This window comes from Salvelinus fontinalis, chromosome 20, assembly GCF_029448725.1.
Source record: "Salvelinus fontinalis isolate EN_2023a chromosome 20, ASM2944872v1, whole genome shotgun sequence".
Taxonomy (NCBI): Eukaryota; Metazoa; Chordata; class Actinopteri; order Salmoniformes; family Salmonidae; genus Salvelinus; species Salvelinus fontinalis.
This window is the reverse complement of record NC_074684.1, coordinates 17347109-17366210: the sequence shown is the minus strand read 5'-3', so window position 1 is coordinate 17366210 and position 19102 is coordinate 17347109. Positions and strand designations below refer to the sequence as shown.

Here is a 19102-nt window from a genome sequence, read left to right as displayed (position 1 = left end):
TTTTTCTAGTCGAGTTGTGATGGTGGGTGCAATTGTAAACTATGATTTATACCTGAAATATGCACATTTTTCTAACAAAACCTATCCTATACCATAAATATGTTATCAGACTGTCATCTGATGATGTTTTTTCTTGGTTAGTGGCTATCAATATCTTTATTTGGCCGAATTGGTGATAGCTACTGGTGGAGAGAGAAAATGGTGGACAAAGAAAAATGGTGTCTTTTGCTAACGTGGTTAGCTAATAGATTTACATATTTTGTCTTCCCTGTAAAACATTTTAAAAATCTGAAATGGTGGCTTTATTCACAAGATCTGTATCTTTCATTAGGTGTCTTGGACTTGTGATTTAATGATATTTAGATGCTACTATTTAATTGTGACGCTATGCTAGCGATGCTACTCAGTGTGGGGGGGGGTGGGGGGGTGCTCCCGGACCCGGGGTAGATACTCGTGAAAGGTTAACCACATTTAAAAAGTTACCAGTATTTTTGGGTCAACCAAGAGCATTGTAGCTAGCTAAGATAACAAGGGGTTAGTAGAGAAGGACTTGTAAGACCAGCATGACTGGGAGGGAGTGGCGGAGGAGGCAGATGCAGGGAGAGAAAAGACAGTGAAGGGCTTCACTGAGGAAAAGGCCCTTGATTGAGTTGGGGTGAGGGGGAGCCGTGAGAGATCAAACTCCAGACTAAACAGACAATGTGAGTGAAAACGCACGTTGGTGACGAAATGTAACCAAGACAAATATGATTATTACTGTTCTGAATTGTTCATAGGGGTCTTTCTAACATCATTAACATTATATTCAAAAAGTCAGATTTCGTAATAAGCACAGAGCTCTGTTGACATAGCAGTGTAGTTCTCATAACGTTTGAGGATTTTACATTTTGTTGTTATCTTCAAAGTTGTTCCCCTGGTTGAAAAAAGCTAAATTAGCATGACACGAGCTGAAATACATGTAAAAGGCTTTGAAAATAAAAAGCTTGGTATACGCTCAGTGCTCCGTTGACATTTCACAGATACGCTTGTTTTTGTGATAAATCTTCTGATAAGAATTTTAAAATTAATATGAAAGGCGTATCATAAAATATGAAAATACTACATCATGTCTCAAAATCGATATTTATCTTACCTCTATATTAAAATATGTGCCGAATACAAGTGTGGACGTTACCGTGAAATGCTTACTTACAAGCCCTTAACCAACAATGCAGTTAAGAAAATAGAAGAAAATATTGAGTAAATTAACAAACGTTTAAAAAAAGTAACACAATAAAATAACAAGGCTATATACAGGGGGTACCGGTACCGAGTCAATGTGCAGGTGTACAGGTTAGTCGAGGTAATTTAGGTAATTTGTACATGTACACTACCATTCAAAAGTTTGGGGTCACTTAGAAATTTCCTTGTTTTTGAAAGAAACGCAAATGTTTTGTCAATTAAAATAACATCAAATTGATCAGAAATACAGTGCAGACATTAATGTTGTAAACAATTATTGTAGCTGGAAAGATTTTTTTATGGAATATCTATATAGGCGTACAGAGGCCCATTATCAGCAACCATCACTCCTGTGTTCCAAAACACCAGTCTCAACATCAGCAGTGAGGAGGCGACTCCAGGATGCTGGGCTTCTAGGCAGAGTTGCAAAGAAAAAGACATATCTCAGACAAACCAATAAAAAGAAAAGATTAAGATGGGCAAAAGAACAAAGACACTGGACAGAGGAACTCTGCCTAGAAGGCCAGCATCCCGGAATCGCCTCTTCGCTGTTGATGTTGAGACTGTTGTTTTGCGGGTACCTGTCAAATACAGGTAGCCTAGTCAAATAATTAACATCGAATCACATTAACCGTTAGTCTCTCGCGGGAAGCCTTCACTCTTGCACAGACATTTAGAAACGAAACATGACAGTTTGAAAAATAAGCCACAGGACTTTTTTGAGCAAGAATAAAGACGACTTTCGAGTAGTAAGACATGTATAAAAGCAACAGATAAGAGGCTAGAAGCGTCTTATATGGTGAGCTACCGAGTGGCTAGGACAGGCAAGCCCCATACCATTGTGGAGTGCCATACCATTGTGGAGGACTTAATTCTTCCACCTGCCGCAGATATGGCTGGGACAATGCAGGGGGCAAAGGACAAAAAAAACTATACAGACAATGCCTTCATCAAACAACACTGTTTCACGACCCATCAGTGACATGGCAGGAGATGTTTTGAAACAATTACTGCTTTGCATACAAACCAGTGAAATATATGCGTTACAGCTGGATGAGCCAACAGACGTGGCGGGACTGGCACAGCTCCTGGTATATGTCCGTTATGATAATGGGGAGTCAATTAAGGAAGACATCCTCTCCTGCAAACCAGTACAACATGAGAGGATATTTTTTAAGTACTGGACAGCTTTGTGAAATCAAATGGACTTTGGTGGTCAAGATGTGTTGGTATCTGTACTGATGGCGCAAAAGCCATGACAGGGGGACATAGTGGTGTGGTAACGCGCGTGAAAGCATTTGCTCCCAACGCACTGCAGCATCCACCGAGAGGCTCTTGCTGCCAAGGGAATGCCTGACTTAAAAGACGTTTTGGACACTACAGTGTATATATATATATATTTGTAATAATGACAACTACAACAATACTGAATGAACAATGAACACTTTTATTTTAACCTAAAACAATAAAATCTATTTAGTCTCAAATAAATAATGAAACATGTTCAATTTGGTTTAAATAATGCAAAAACAGTGTTGGAGAAGATAGTAAAAGTGCAATATGTGCCATGTAAAAAAGCTAATGTTTAAGTTCCTTGCTCAGAACATGAGAACATATGAAAGCTGGTGGTTCCTTTTAACATGAGTCTTCAATATTCCCAGGTAAGAAGTTTTAGGTTGTAGTTATTATAGGACTATTTCTCTCTATACCATTTGTATTTCATATACCTTTGACTATTGGATGTTCTAATAGGTACTTTATTATTGCCAGCCTAATCTCGGGAGTTGATAGGCTTGAAGTCATAAACAGCGCATTGAAGCATTGCGAAGAGCTGCTGGCAAACGCAGTAAAGTGCTGTTTGAATGAATGCTTACGAACCTGCTGCAGTCTACCACCGCTCAGTCAGACTGCTCTATCAAATCATAGACTTAATTATAATATAATAACACACAGAACTACGAGCCTTAGGTCATTAATATGGTCAAATCTGGAAACGATCATTTCGAAAACAAAACATTTATTCTTTCAGTGAAATAAGGAACCGTTCCGTATTTTATCTAACGGGTGGCATCCATAAGTCTAAATATTGCTGTTACATTGCACAACCTTCAATGTTATGTCATAATTACGTAAAATTCTGGCAAATTAGTTTGCAACGAGTCAGGCGGGCCAAACTGTTGCATTTACCCTGACTCTGCGTGCAATGAATGCAAGAGAAGTGACACAATTTCCCTAGTTTAATATTGCCTGCTAACATGAATTTCTTTAACCTGTTGGGGATGGGGGCGCTGTTTAGACTATTTATGCTAATGTGGCTAATTTTTTAAACGGCTTCCCACAAAATCCTTGATCGTACAATATGCATATTATTATTATTATTGGATAGAAAACAGTCTATAGTTTCTATAGGAGTTGAAATTTTGTCTCTAAGTGGAACAGAGCCCATTCTACAGCAATTTCCCTGACATGGAGTCAGATTTGAGAAACGTTGGCCACTTTTCTGAAGTCATTTAAACGGGCACTGTCGTTGCTATGACTATACGGACACTTCTTACGTCTTCCCCTGGATGCCTTTACGTGATGACGATTCCAACGGGCTCGATTGCTCGTTCACAGGCCCTACAAATGAAAAAAACCTTTAGCTAGCAAGTCTTTTCTTGCTGCGTAACGCGCGTGGAAGACACCGACCCTCTCCTGTTCCAAGCGTTAGTTTAGCCTGTTATATTTCTCCGGTCATCTTTTCACTCGTTATAGGAGTTACAAACATCACAAAGTAGTTAATTTAAAGCGTTTTATAGCAATTTATATCCGTTTAGTGCGATTTTGGGACATTTATTTTTGCAACGATGTGAAAAGTTGGGAACGCTTTTCAGTTCATCCCGAACGTAGTTGACATTTCCACATGGCAAGAGGACAGCTTTCCACCAAAAGACGATTTCTCCCAAGAAAGGATCCTTTGCCCAAGATACTGATGGAAGAACAGCTCAAGGTAGGACATTTTTATTATGATAAATCGTGTTTCTGTCGAAACATTTTAGTGGCTTAGGACGCCATGTTTTTTGACGTAGCTTCGCTTGGCGCAAACTGTATTGAAAAGTAAGGATAAATTAAAAAATGTAATAACGCAATTGTATTAAGAATTAAATTGTCTATCAATCCCTGTCCACCCTATATTTTTTAGTCACGTTTATGAGTATTTATGTATAAGAGTAGATCACTGTCTAAGTGGCGCAAGGACGTTTTCTTTACCAGCTTGTCTACATTTCACATTGTCTAACCATGATTTTGGTGGCTAAATATAAACATTTTCGATCAAACTGTATATGCATGTTGTAATGTGATGTTACAGGAGTGTCATCGGAAGAATTCTGAGAAGGTTAGTGAAAAAATTAATATCTTTTGGCGATGTTGACTTTTATCGCTCACTTTGGCTAGAATCAATGCTGGGCTGCTAATTGCTATGTGCTAAGCTAATATAACGATTTATTGTGTTTTCGCTGTAAGACACTTAGAAAATCTGAAATATTGTCTGTATTCACAGGATCTGTGTCTTTCGATTCGTGTATGCTGTGTATTTTTACGAAATGTTTGATGATTAGTAGTTAGGTAAACACGTTGCTCATTGTAATTATTCTAGTCCATTTGTGATGGTGGGTGCAATTGTAAACTATGCCATCTACCTGAAATATGCACTTTTTTCTAACAAAACCTATCCCATACCATAAATATGTTATCAGACTGTCATCTAATGAGTTTTTTTGTTGGTTAGAGGCTATAAATATCTTAGTTTAGCCGAATTGGTGATGGCTACTGGTGTTGGTGGACAAATAAAAGATGGTGGAATATGCTAATGTGTTTTTAGGTAATAGATGTACATCTTTACATATTGTGTCTTCCCTGTAAAACATTTTAAAAATCGGAAATGTTGACTGGATTCATAAGATCTGTGTCTTTCATTAGCTGTATTGGACTTTAATGTGTGAAAGTTAAATATTTAAAAAAAATATTTTTTTTGAATTTCGCGGCACTGGTTTTTCAGTGGGGGGGGGGGGGGGAGTGCCGCTAGCGGCACGCTGATCCTAGACAGGTTAACCAAATATGCAAGTTAAAAAAAAATACTTCTGTGTATTGATTTTAAGAAAGGTATTGATGTTTAGGTATATTCGTGCAACGATTGTGCTTTTTTTCGCAAATGCGCTTTGTTAAATCATCCCCCGTTCTGGCAAATTGATTACGGTCTTTGTTAGGAAGAAATGGTCTTCACACAGTTCGCAACGAGCCAGGCGGCCCAAACTGCTGCATATACCCTGACTCTGTTGCACAGAACGCAAGAGAAGTGACACAATTTCCCTAGTTAAAAGAAATTCATGTTAGTAGGGAATATTAACTAAATATGCAGGTTTAAAAATATATACTTGTGTATTGATTTTAAGAAAGGCGTTGATGTTTATGGTTAGGTACACATTGGTGCAACGACAGTGCTTTCTTCGCGAATGCGCTTGTTAAATCACTTATTTTGCGAAGTAGGCTGTGATTCAGTGATAAATTAACAGGCATCGCATCGATTATATGCAACGCAGGACAAGCTAGATAAACTAGTAATATCATCAAGCATGTGTAATTAACTATTGATTATGTTAAGATTGATTGTTTTTTATAAGATACGTTTAATGCTAGCTAGCACCTTACCTTGGCTCCTTGCTGCACTCGCATAACAGGTAGTCAGCCTGCCACGCAGTCTCCTCGTGGAGTGCAATGTAATCGCCCATAGTTGGTGTCCAAAAATGCCGATTACCGATTGTTATGTAAACTTGAAATCGGTCCTAATTAAATTGGCCATTCCGATGAATCGGTCGACCTCTATTACGGACAATGTCAAATGTGATATAGTGAAGCACCTGAGTGAGCTGGGTGTGTAATTACGCTGGTACTTTCCCGAAACGGATGACAACAACAACTGGATTCGCTATCCTTTTCATGCCCTGCCTCCAGTCCACTTACCGATATCTGAACAAGAGAGCCTCATCGAAATTGCTACAAGCGGTTCTGTGAAAATTGAATTTAATCAGATTACTGGATAGGGCTGCGCTCAGAGTTTCATACCTTGGCAAATCGCGCTGTTAAGACACTGATGCCCTTTGCAACAACATACCTATGTGAGAGTGGATTCTCGGCCCTCACTAGCATGAAAACGAAATACAGGCACAGACTGTGTGGAAATTGATTTAAGACTGAGAATGAGCAAAATTATTGATTATTATTATTTGTGCCCTGGTCCTATAAGAGCTCTTTGTCACTTCCCACGAGCCGGGTTGTGACAAAAACTCACATTTATTAAACATAAGAATGAGTGTATATAGTAGTGTGTGTGTAGCAGGCTTACAATGATGGCAAAAAACAACATTTGAGAGTGCGCTGACCCTGGTGCTTGAGGGGGTACGCAGCTGGAGGTTGAATGTTTGAAGGGTACAGGATTATAAAAAGTTTGGGAACCACTGGCCGAGGCAAACCAATTCTAAATGGCACTAGCAGTTTGCAAAGTAGCTCAGACAGAAAACAGACGGGACACAATTACTCCAAAACTATGCTTGTTGTTTTTATTTTCCTAATTCAACCAACCAGTCCATTTACGATTTGAAATAAAACTGTCAATTGGAAAGGAATGTAGCTCCCATCAGTTGGACATGTTTTTTTAGGCATTTATTACTGTAAGCTTAATGGGAGCACTCGGAATGAAATTGAGCAAATGAGACACGGAGGGGAAGGGTATTTAGGGAGAAGAACGGGGTGATACTTGGCTTGGTTTCTTTTTTGTTGTGTCCCACAAATGTACATGTACAAATTGAACACTACAGTCAAAGCAAATTAACGTTGTTTTTAAGACAAAATCTCACTTGTCCACTTGGGCAGCCACAAAGCACATTCCACCAAATAGTTTACAGTATTTGAAAAAAACGTGATCTCTGGTTAAAGATGAAGCTTTGATGTCCATTTGAGTACTTGATTATGTCTATCCCTAGAAACCTTACTAGCGGCTTAGTTGGTGGACCTGTCTGACATCTCAAAACAACTACTAAAAACACGTAATTTCATTGTAAAATAACAATAGCGCTCGATACCTTTTTCTTTTCCATTTGCAACAATAATGGCTCACTCGCCCAAAGTCACACTTGCTCTCAAGTTTAATTTGCATGCCCCTCCACTGGCCTGTCCACTCGTAGGACATATGCTCTGCTCTCTCGACCAAATTTTGGCACTCTCAACTGGCCAGTGCGGCACTCATCCTCGGTTTGCCCGACCAATTTCTCTGTTCTTGAAACTCCTTGCTCAATGATTTTATCTTGCGCGACTTTAGAGATCAATTTGACGCTATAGAAAACCGCGATAGGTGAAACAGCGCCACTGGCTGCCCCAGGCGCATTTGTTATTGTTTTTGTTTTGAGGAGATGAGCATCCAGCATCGTGGTAAAAAAATAAATAAATCTTAGTACGTACTCAGCTGTTCCATCCTGTGTGCAATGATGTCCGAGGGAACAAAACTGTGTTCGTTGTTTGAAGTACAGTCTTTGTTGTTGTAATATCGCAAACGGACGTGGCAGATTCACCGCTATGGATAACAGCTTTAAACGTTCTATTCCAAGATGGCGTAGCAGTCAGACGTCTTTGTCCTCGTCTTGTTGTGTCCTGTGTATATATATTTTTACTTCGCATATATATATTTTATTTTTTCTTAACCTCAACTTCAAAATACTCTCCTGCAATCCGTCTCACCCAATGTGGTGTGGATCTGCTATTTTCTTTCTTTTGAACCGGAACCCCCAACAGTAGTAGTCAGCTAGCCATTGCTAGCGGTCATCAGCTAACCTTTAGCCCGGACAACTATTGCCAGTCTGCACAGCGCGACTCAAACCAGAGCAAATCAGACGTATTTTTTCCCATATCTCCGGATTCCTACCGCAAGCTCTGAACCTTTCACCTGGATCATCGCAGTTAGCTAGATGCTGTCCGAGTGGCCACTCCTGACTAACGTCTCTGTCCCGACGCAAGAATCAATTAGCCTAGAGCTAGCCTTTAATAGGCCCATCTCCCGGCTAGCCGAAGAGGTCCATCAGCCACTCCTTGGGCTAAAATACCTATTTGTATAATACCTATACCTGAGCCCTAGGACCATACGTCAGGACTACCGGGCATGATGACTCCTTGCTGTCCCCAGTCCAACTGGCATTGCTGCTATTCCAGTTTCAACTGTTCTGCCTGCGGTTATGGAACCCCTACCTGTCCCAGACCTGTTGTTTTCAACTTTTAATGATCGGCTATGAAAAGCCAACTGACATTTATTCCTGATTACTATTTGACCATGCTTGTCACTTATGAACATTTTGAACATCTTGGCCATGTTCTGTTATAATCTCCACCCGGCACAGCCAGAAGAGGACTGGCCACCCCTCATAGCCTGGTTCCTCTCTAGGTTTCTTCCTAGGTTTTGGCCTTTCTAGGGAGTTTTTCCTAGCCACCGTGCTTCTACACCTGCATTGCTTGCTGTTTGGGGTTTTAGGCTGGGTTTCTGTACAGCACTTCGAGATATTAGCTGATGTACGAAGGGATATATAAAATAAACTTGATTTGATTTGATATTTTGCCAATTGGCCTGGACCCCTTTGACTGCCGACGGATATCGAAGGATATTGACCTCATTCCATCAGTAGAAGATGCCTGATTATTGTTTAAAAAAGTGCTTTCCTCACCATCTTAAATAAGCATGCCCCATTCAATTTTTTTTATAACCAGGAACAGATTAGCCCTTGGTTCACTCCAGACCTGACTGCCCTTGACCAACACAAAAACATCCTGTGGCATTCTGCATTAGCATCGAATAGCCCCCGCGATATGCAACTTTTCAGGGAAGATAGGAACCAATATACACAGGCAGTTTGAAAAAGCTAGCCTTTGCTTTCCTAACAGAAATTTGCATCCTGTAGCACAAACTCCAAAAAGTTCTGGGACACTGTAAAGTCCATGGAGAATAAGAGCACCTCCTCCTAGCTGCCCACTGCACTGAGGCTAGGAAACACTGTCACCACCAATAAATGCACGATAATTGAGAATTTCAATAAGCATTTTTCTACGGCTGGCCATGCTTTCCACCTGGCTACCCATACCCCGGTCAACAGCCCTGCACCCCTCACTGCAACTTGCCCAAGCCTCCCTAATTTTGCCTTCACCCAAATCCAGATAGCTGATGTTATGAAAGAGCATCTGGACCCCTACAGTCGTGGCCAAAACTTTTGAGAATGACACAAATATTCATTTTCACAAGGTCTGCTGCCTCAGTTTGTATGATGGCAATATGCATATTCTCCAGAATGTTATGAAGAGTGATCAGATGAATTGCAATTAATTGCAAAGTCCCTATTTGCCATGCAAATGAACTGAATCCCCCCAAAGAAATTCCACTGCATTTCAGCCCTGCCACAAAAGGACCAGCTGACATGTCAGTGATTCTCTCATTAACACAGGTGTGAGTGTTGATGAGGACAAGGCTGGAGATCACTCTGTCATGCTGATTGAGTTTGAATAACAGACTGGAAGCTTCAAAAGGAGGGTGGTGCTTGGAATCATTGTTCTTCCTCTCAAATATGGTTACCCGCAAGGAAACACGTGCCATCATCATTGCTTTGCACAAAAAGGGATTCACAGGCAAGGATATTGCTGCTAGTAAGATTGCACCTAAATCAACCATTTATCGGATCATCAAGAACTTCAAGGAGAACGGTTCAATTGCTGTGAAGAAGGCTTCAGGGCACCCAAGAAAGTCCAGCAAGCGCCAGGACTGTCTCCTAAAGTTGATTCAGCTGCGGGATCGGGGCACCACCAGTACAGAGCTCAAGAATGGCAGCAGGCAGGTGTGAGTGCATCTGCACGCAGTGAGGAGAAGACTTTTCGAGGATGGCCTGGTGTCAAGAAGGGCAGCAAAGAAGCTACTTCTCTCCAGGAAAAACATCAAAGACAGACTGATATTCTGCAAAAGGTTCAGGGATTGGGCTGCTGAGGACTGGGGTAAAGTCATTTTCTCTGATGAATCCCCTTTCCAATTGTTTGGGGCATCCGGAAAAAACCTTGTCCGGAGAAGACAAGGTGAGCGCTACCATCAGTCCTGTGTCATGCCAACTGTAAAGCAACCTGAGACCATTCATGTGTGGGGTTGCTTCTCAGCCAAGGGAGTGGGCTCACTCACAATTTTGCCTAAGAACACAGCCATGAATAAAGAATGGTACCAACACATCCTCCGAGAGCAACTTCTCCCAACCATCCAGGAACAGTTTGGTGACGAACAATGCCTTTTCCAGCATGATGGAGCACCTTGCCATAATGCAAAAGTGATAACTAAGTGGCTCGGGGAACAAAACATCAATCATTTGGGTCCATGGCCAGGAAACTCCCCAGACCTTAATCCCATTGTGGGCTTGTGGTCAATCCTCAAGAGGCGGGTGGACAAACAAAAACACACAAATTCTGACTAACTCCAAGCATTGATTATGCAAGAATGGGCTGCCATGAGTCAGGATGTGGTCCAGAAGTTAATTGACAGCATGCCAGGGCTGATTGCAGAGGTCTTGAAAAAGAAACAACACTGCAAATATTGACTCTTTGCATCAACTTCATGTAATTGTCAATAAAAGCCTTTGACACTTATGGAATTCTTGTAATTATACTTCAGTATTCCATAGTAACATCTGACAAAAATATCTAAAGACACTGAGGCAGCAGACCTTGTGAAAATTAATATTTGTGTCATTCTCAAAACTTTTGGCCACGACTGTACAAATCAGCCGGGCTAGACAATCAGGACCCTCTCTTTCTAAAATTATCCGCCGAAATTGTTTTAACCCCTATTACTAGCCTGTTCAACCTCTCTATTGTCTGAGATCCCAAAAGATTGGAAAGCTGCCGCGGTCATCCCCCTCTTCAAAGGGGGAGACACTCTAGACCCAAACTGTTACAGACCTATATCTATCCTACCCTGCCTTTCTAAGGTCTTCGAAAGACAAGTTAACAAACAGATCACCGACCATTTTGAATCCCACCGTACCTTCTCTGCTATGCAATCTGGTTTCCGAGCTGGTCATGGGAGCACCTCAGCCAAGCTCAAGATCCTAAACGATATCATAACCGCCATCGATAAGAGACAATACTGTGCAGCTGTATTCATCGACCTGGCCAAGGCTTTCGACTCTGTCAATCACCACATTCTTACCGGCAGACTCAACAGCCTTGGTTTCTCAAATGACTGCCTCGCCTGGTTCACCAACTACTTCTCTGATAGAGTTCAGTGTGTCAAATCAGAGGGCCTGTTGTCCAGACCTCTGGCAGTCTCTATGGGGGTGCCACAGGGTTCAATTCTCGGCTGACTCTTTTTTCTGTATACATCAATGATGTCGCTCTTGCTGCTGGTGATTCTCTGATCCACCTCTGCGCAGACGACACCATTCTGCATATTTCTGGCCCTACTTTGGACACTGTGTTAACTAGACTCCAGATGAGCTTCAATGCAATACAACTCTCCTTCCGTGGCCTCCAACTGCTCTTAAATACAAGTAAAACTAAATGCATGCTCTCAACAGATCGCTGCCCACACCTGCCAGCCCGTCCAGCATCACTACTCTGGACTGTTCTGACTTAGAATATGTGGACAACTACAAATACAAGAGGTTGACCGATTAATCGGAATGGACGATTATATTTTTGGACACCGATTTGGCCAATTTTTTCTTTAAAAAATGTACACCTTTATTTAACTAGGCATGTCAGGTAAGAACACATTCTTATTTTCAATGACGGCCTAGGAACGGTGGGTTAACTGCCTTGTTCAGGGGCAGAACGACAGATTTTTACCTTGTCAGCTTGGGGATTCAATCTTGCAACCTTACAGTTAACTAGTCCAATGCTCTAACCACCTGCCTCTCATTGCACTCCACGAGGAGCCTGCCTGTTACGCGAATGCAGTAAGAAGCCAAGGTAAGTTGCTAGCTAGCATTAAACGTATCTTATAAAAAACAATCAATTAATCAATCATAATCACTAGTTAACTACACATGGTTGATGATATTACTAGTTTATCTAGCGTGTCCTGCGTTGCATATAATTGATGCGGTGCGCATTCGCGGAAAAAGGACTGTCTATACTCCAACGTGTACCTAACCATAAACATCAATGCCTTTCTTAAAATCAATACACAGAAGTATATACACTGCTCAAAAAATAAAGGGAACACTAAAAATAACACATCCTAGACCTGAATGAATGAAATATTCTTATTAAATACTTTTTTCTTTACATAGTTGAATGTGCTGGCAACAAAATCACACAAAAATGATCAATGCAAATCAAATTTATCAACCCATGGAGGTCTGGATTTGGAGTCACACTCAAAATTAAAGTGGAAAACCACACTACAGGCTGATCCAGCTTTGATGTAATGTCCTTAAAACAAGTCAAAATGAGGCTCAGTAGTGTGTGTGGCCTCCACGTGCCTGTATGACCTCCCTACAACGCCTGGGCATGCTCCTGATGAGGTGGCGGATGGTCTCCTGAGGGATCTCCTCCCAGACCTGGACTAAAGCATCCGCCAACTCCTGGACAGTCTGTGGTGCAATGTGGCGTTGGTGGATGGAGCGAGACATGATGTCCCAGATGTGCTCAATTGGATTCAGGTCTGGGGAACGGGCGGGCCAGTCCATAGCATCAATGCCTTCCTCTTACAGGAACTGCTGACACACTCCAGCCACATGAGGTCTAGCATTGTCTTGCATTAGGAGGAACCCAGGGCCAACCGCACCAGCATATGGTCTCACAAGGGGTCTGAGGATCTCATCTCGGTACCTAATGGCAGTCAGGCTACCTCTGGCGAGCACATGGAGGGCTGTGCGGCCCCCCAAAGAAATGCCACCCCACACCATGACTGACCCACCGTCAAACCGGTCATGCTGGAGGATGTTGCAGGCAGCAGAACGTTCTCCACGGCGTCTCCAGACTCTGTCACGTCTGTCACATGTGCTCAGTGTGAACCTGCTTTCATCTGGGAAGAGCACAGGGCGCCAGTGGCGAATTTGCCAATCTTGGTGTTCTCTGGCAAATGCCAACCGTCCTGCACGGTGTTGGGCTGTAAGCACAACCCCCACCTGTGGATGTTGGGCCCTCATACCACCCTCATGGAGTCTGTTTCTGACCGTTTGAGCAGACACATGCACATTTGTGGCCTGCTGGAGGTCATTTTGTAGGGCTCTGGCAGTGCTCCTCCTTGCACAAATTCCTAGGTGTCTGGTTAGACTGTAAACGCTCCTTCCAGACACATTAAGCATCTCCAATCCAAAATTAAATCTAGAATCAGCTTCCTATTTCGCAACAAAGCATCCTTCACTCATGTTGCCAAACATACCCTCGTAAAACTGACCATCCTACCGATCCTCGACTTCGGCGATGTCATTTACAAAATAGCTTCCAACACTCTATTCAACAAATTGGATGCAGTCTATCAGAGTGCCATCTGTTTTGTCACCAAAGCCCCATCTACTACCCACCACTGCTACCTGTATGCTCTCGTTGGCTGGCCCTCGCTTCATATTCATCGCCAAACCCACTTGCTCCAGATCATCTATAAGTCTTTGCTAGGTAAAGCCCCGACTTATCTCAGCTCAATGGTCACATTAGCAGCACCCACCCGTAGCACGCGCTCCAGCAGGTATATTTCACTGGTTACCCCCAAAGCCAATTCTTCATTTGGCCACCTTTCCTTCCGGTTCTCTGCTGCCAATGACTGGAACGAACTACAAAAATCTCTGAAACTGGAAACACTTATCTCCCTCACTCGCTTTAAGCACCAGCTGTCAAAGCAAGCAGCTCACAGATTACTGCACCTGTACATAGCCCATCTATAATTTAGCTCAAACAACTACCTCTCCCCCTACTGTATTTATTTATTTTGCTCCTTTGCACCCAATTATTTATATCTCTACTTTGCACATTCTTCCACTACAAATCTACCATTCCAGTGTTTAACTTGCTATATTGTATTTACTTCGCCACCATGGCCTTTTTTTTTTTTGCCTTTACCTCCCTTATCTCACCTCATTTGCTCAAAAGGTGGCCAAATGAAGAATAAGTATGTAGACTTATTTTTCTACTGTATTAATGACTGTATGTTTGTTTTACTCCATGTGTAACTCTGTGTTGTTGTATGTGTCGAACTGCTTTGCTCTATCTTGGCCAGGTCGCAATTGGTTAAATAAAGGTGAAATAAATAAAAATGTGAACATGGCGGACCATTCACTAAGGACAGCATCATCAATGACACCTCCATAGAGTGAGGAGGGTTTGTTTGTGTGAGAGAGATTATGAACTCGGTTGTCGCCATAAAAAGTCAATGACACTGAGGGGGCTAGCGTGCCAGGGTGAGATAATTCCTTTGTACTGCTTCCAAACCAGTTTTTCCTTGAGATTTATAGCCTGCCAAGTGCACCCAGGCACTTACGGTATTGGCAAAACAATTTGAGTGCTTGAGCAACCACACTTTAGTGACCTGCATTTTTGCTGAACAAAGACAGGTGTAGGGCTCTAGGTGAAATGAAGACCAGGTTAAAGTTACTAATTGGAGGTGAGAAATAGTGGCAAATAATTGATTTTATATTTTACCTCTCAAAATAGGCTCAACTCGCTTGTTGATGCAAATTATGGCTTCCTTATAATCACCATCAATCCCAAATTATTAGAAATGTATTTCATACACAGAGAGCGCTGTCCAATATGCTTTATTACAAGCTGCTATGACCTCTTTCTTGATTTATAGTCGCTGGACCAAATCCAAAGAGGCATGACGTTATGGAAAACTAAATTCAATTCGTTATAAAGTGAATCTAAGACACTTGTATGTTTCTGTAAACTTACAGCTCTTGCATAAAACATGGTTGAACTTTAGACACTAGTATGACACAGCCCAGATGGGTCAGTGGCAGGTTATTTCAGAATTAAGTGCATGCTAAACTCATTTGTCGTAGTTTGTTTATGTCAAATATTTCTCTCTTGACCAATCTCTTCTTGTTTAACCAATCCAAGGCAGCCTACTCCAACTAACACACTAGTTTTACAGTCAAAAATAAACATAATGGGGATTAATGTGTAGACCTAGGAATATGTAGTCCATATGGTAGTCTAGCCCTGGAGAGGTGCAATAGTTTAGCCATGACACCTCTAGTGACCAAAACTCAACCTAAAATGTAAAAACACATCAACCTCACTGACGTAACTGAACGCTAGCCAGTTAAAAAAAACATGACTTAGAACATTGCAAAACAGTTTAAACTCCATCTTAATCATGCAGCTCCATATTCAAGGTTATGGTTATCGGAGAAGAGAACAGCCGAGGGGGGGGGGGGGGGGGGGGGGCAATAACTCCTTTAACCTCAGCCTGGGGTGACAGTTGTAGGGGAAAACTCAGAGAAATCAGCAACCAAAAATGTCCAACAGGTACAGAGAACACAAGACAGGCACCGTTATGCGATAGCAGCCAATAGCCTAAAGCTCATCCCTCCATTGTGAGGAAATATTATAGAACTGACAGGCCATACATTGATCCCCATCTGGGGAGCTGAACAAAAAACAACAAGCCTTATCTTGTTCCTCTCAAACTGAACCGGTTACAACATCCTGTACTTTAAACTTTGGGGTTGAGATTTTCACTACCGTTTCTCAAATCTGTTAAAATGACTCCTGAGGGCACGGATCCAGTCAGCAGATGCTATTGTAGTAGAGAAAAGTTCCCCCCCCTCTTCACCACAACAAGTTGAAGGGAGGGCCATGGGAGTCAGTCACACTGCCTGCCAAACCCCAGCCAAGCAGCTCCCTCCCACAGCTCAGTCCCACTGTACAAACTGTTGTCTCAGTTCTCTTCCTAGCATGCACCGATAAGAAATGGGACACTGGGATCTGGTTCCTCAGCTTGCTCTGTGTGTACCACAATGCTCTCTTCCTTCATTCTCTCTCTCGCTCCCTATATTTCCTTCCCTACCCCCACAAATTCAGTCTGCTGCACAAGCTTTCTTTCCAGGGAGAGGAAAATGTAGGTCAGCTCTCTGACGGCTGGGGGGGCACAGCTGAGCGCCCCACTCCGTTCTTTTCGCTCGCAGCAGCGGCGGAAGTGTGTGTGTGCCTCGCGCCGAAACAGGGCGAGAGAGAGTTGAGGGACACAGCACAACACACACCCACAAATCTGATCACCCTCACAAGGGTTTGGATCATGCATAAAAAATATTAATGCAATATCAATGGTACCATTTAATCATAAAGGCCAATTTTCACTATAATGTTGACTAAATAATTTATCCTAACTTCTTAGGCTATTACATTCACTGGATATTGTCATTGACAATATGAACCACTTTGCTAAATGCACACCTGAAATCCTTAGCCTACTGCATGTGCCTCAGGGTTCAAAAACAAATTACTCACTAAGCTTGTGAAAAGGAATGCTTTAAACATGACAACTCTGAAAGGACTGTTGAGAATGGTTGTGCTTACATTTTAGGAAAATCTTAAAAGATCTGGTCTGACATAGCTCCCCCCACATCTTCTCCCCCTTTATGAGCATTCTGTGATATCGAATGCTCCTACAAGTAAAAATAATGTCACAAAAAGTATTCATTAATTAAAGGGAGATACGTAGTCAGTTGCGCAACTGAATGCATCCCACATGTAACCCAACCCATCTGAATCTAAGAGGTAGGGGGCTGCCTTAATCGTCGTCATCCACGCCCAGGGAGCAGTTGTTGTGGGGGTTAACTGCTTTGCTCAAGGGCAGATTTGTCCACCATGCCGGCTCTGGGATTCAAACAAGAAACCTTTTGGTTACTCTAACCTTGACCATCTTCCTCCTCTTTGCGACACAGGAAAACACAATAACTGTGTCCAACAGTCATATCTCCCTCTCCTAATGAATGCTCAAATCAATGCATCTGCTACTATATTGGAATGTTCCTGGTTACACAAGGGTGTGGATTCTTGCTTCATATTGTTAATTTCACAAACCCACCCACCGTCATAATTCTTCCAGTGTGATACATATCTTACTTTCCCTTTGCATGCAGAAAGAAAATCAGCGAGGGAGAAGAAACGGTATTAACATGTGATTAAGTTGGGCAAACTAGTTGTCAAATATGAACTTTTTGTTCCGTAGCTTGATAGTTGTGCGACAGCCGATAGCAAATACAAAATACTTGTGAAGTGATTACTAACTTTGACCTGCATTGCTGAGGCCTGATTGCATTGACTTCCGTCCTTGAGGTCTAGGCTCGTAGCCTATAGCCTATGCACAATACACTTTTCGCTAGGCCTAGTCTACTTGCACTGCACTTACAACCAAAAACGCACATAAAGAAACAAGATTTTAAATGGATTCTTAAATCCTCCCCCACAAAGCTAATAACAATTCAATAAAAGTACAATGCTGTAAAGTGCAATAAAAGACAGTCTACAACTTGTAGGTTAACATGACTACTGGTGTTTGAGCTGAACGAAATGCCTCACTCACTGGTGGTGTGGCCAACGCAATAATTTCATAATTGAGCCTCACCCTCCATTCCAATCACGCCATTGGTGCAAACCTATCAATCAATTTATCGTCGTCATAAATGTATCCCTAATTGATTACCTAGCTAGACCTATAAAAATATGCCCAATTCAACTGGCACAGGTGGCTAGCAAAACATTTGAACTTTCGAGCATGGTACTGAACAAGATACAATACAATTTTGATTAACCAAAGAGGGTTAGTTGCACTAATGAAAACAACGAATTGTATCGATAGAGTATGGCATTACTGCCAAAATGCACACATCCACTAGTTTAAGAAGGATTAAAATGACTAAATCAAAATACCTGGAGCGGATGTTAAGATCCTCAAACAAAAACTTGTTTGCAATCTCACATGTTATATCAAATACATTGCTGTAATTGAATGTGATATTGATTGGCTGGCTAATGTTCTCTGGGTAACGTGTCCGCTTTATCCTCCGCTACTAGTTACGAGCTGGCTAGGTCGCCATCAGCGGCCAAATAGGGTATTTTAGTCCAAACTATTTTGCTGCAATTTTGCAAGGTGTTGTGCTTAGTTAGCTAACTTACCTGTTTCTCAGGCCCCTTAAGTTGATTGGTGATTCTCTTCTGTATTTATTCGATTTCAATGCAATCTAGCTGTCAGAGTTGTCACGTTAGATGCGCAATTACTATGCATTAGGTGGCTAATTTAATGTAAATATTTGTCAGCTAAAGCCGTGAGTTAGCCAACCAGCTAACATTAGTTCGGTTGCCTTGATTTTCTGATCCGCCGCTCCGTAAAAGTCTCTTCCATACGCTATGGACAATGTGATCTGGTGCTGTAGTTTGGCACTGGTAAGGGAAAAGTTGGTTGGTGGCTAAACGTCATCTAATGTTGACAAACAAACCTGCGATAAAAAATTTTTTTATCACACTATTGAAACTAGCGAGATTAGCAACGCTAGCTAATTCAAAGCCAGTTTCAAAACCAATTCGATGTGTTCAACTATACTCCATGTCTCTCCTTAAATTAAGTTATTCCGAAATAGAACTTGCGTTTGTTTTGAAATTGTCATTCACGGTTAACTAATATTTTAATTGTCGCGTTGGTCTCTATACTCCGCCATTTTCAACATCTCGCTACGCAAACAGTTTAGCTCGTGCACGTACAATGACAGAAGTTCAGTACGATGCTCGTTCATGGGGAGAGGGCAAAGAAGCAAGCTATGCTTTGCCTCTGTCTGGCCAGTGTGCTATAAACTTGCAATATCACCATATATCTGAAAAGCGGTTGCAA

The 19102-nt window shown here is 41.9% G+C and overlaps 1 protein-coding gene across 1 annotated transcript in view; it reads right to left on the bottom strand.

Annotated features, from left to right (window-relative positions):
- The window catches only part of LOC129817418 (nuclear receptor coactivator 1-like), a 109829-nt gene extending 90796 nt beyond the window's left edge, over positions 1–19033 (bottom strand). The window contains exon 1 of the mRNA XM_055872629.1: positions 18394–19033. The gene's annotated coding sequence lies outside the window, so the exon portion shown is untranslated. The remainder of the gene's footprint in view (positions 1–18393) is intronic.
- Between the last annotated feature and the right edge of the window lie 69 nt (positions 19034–19102).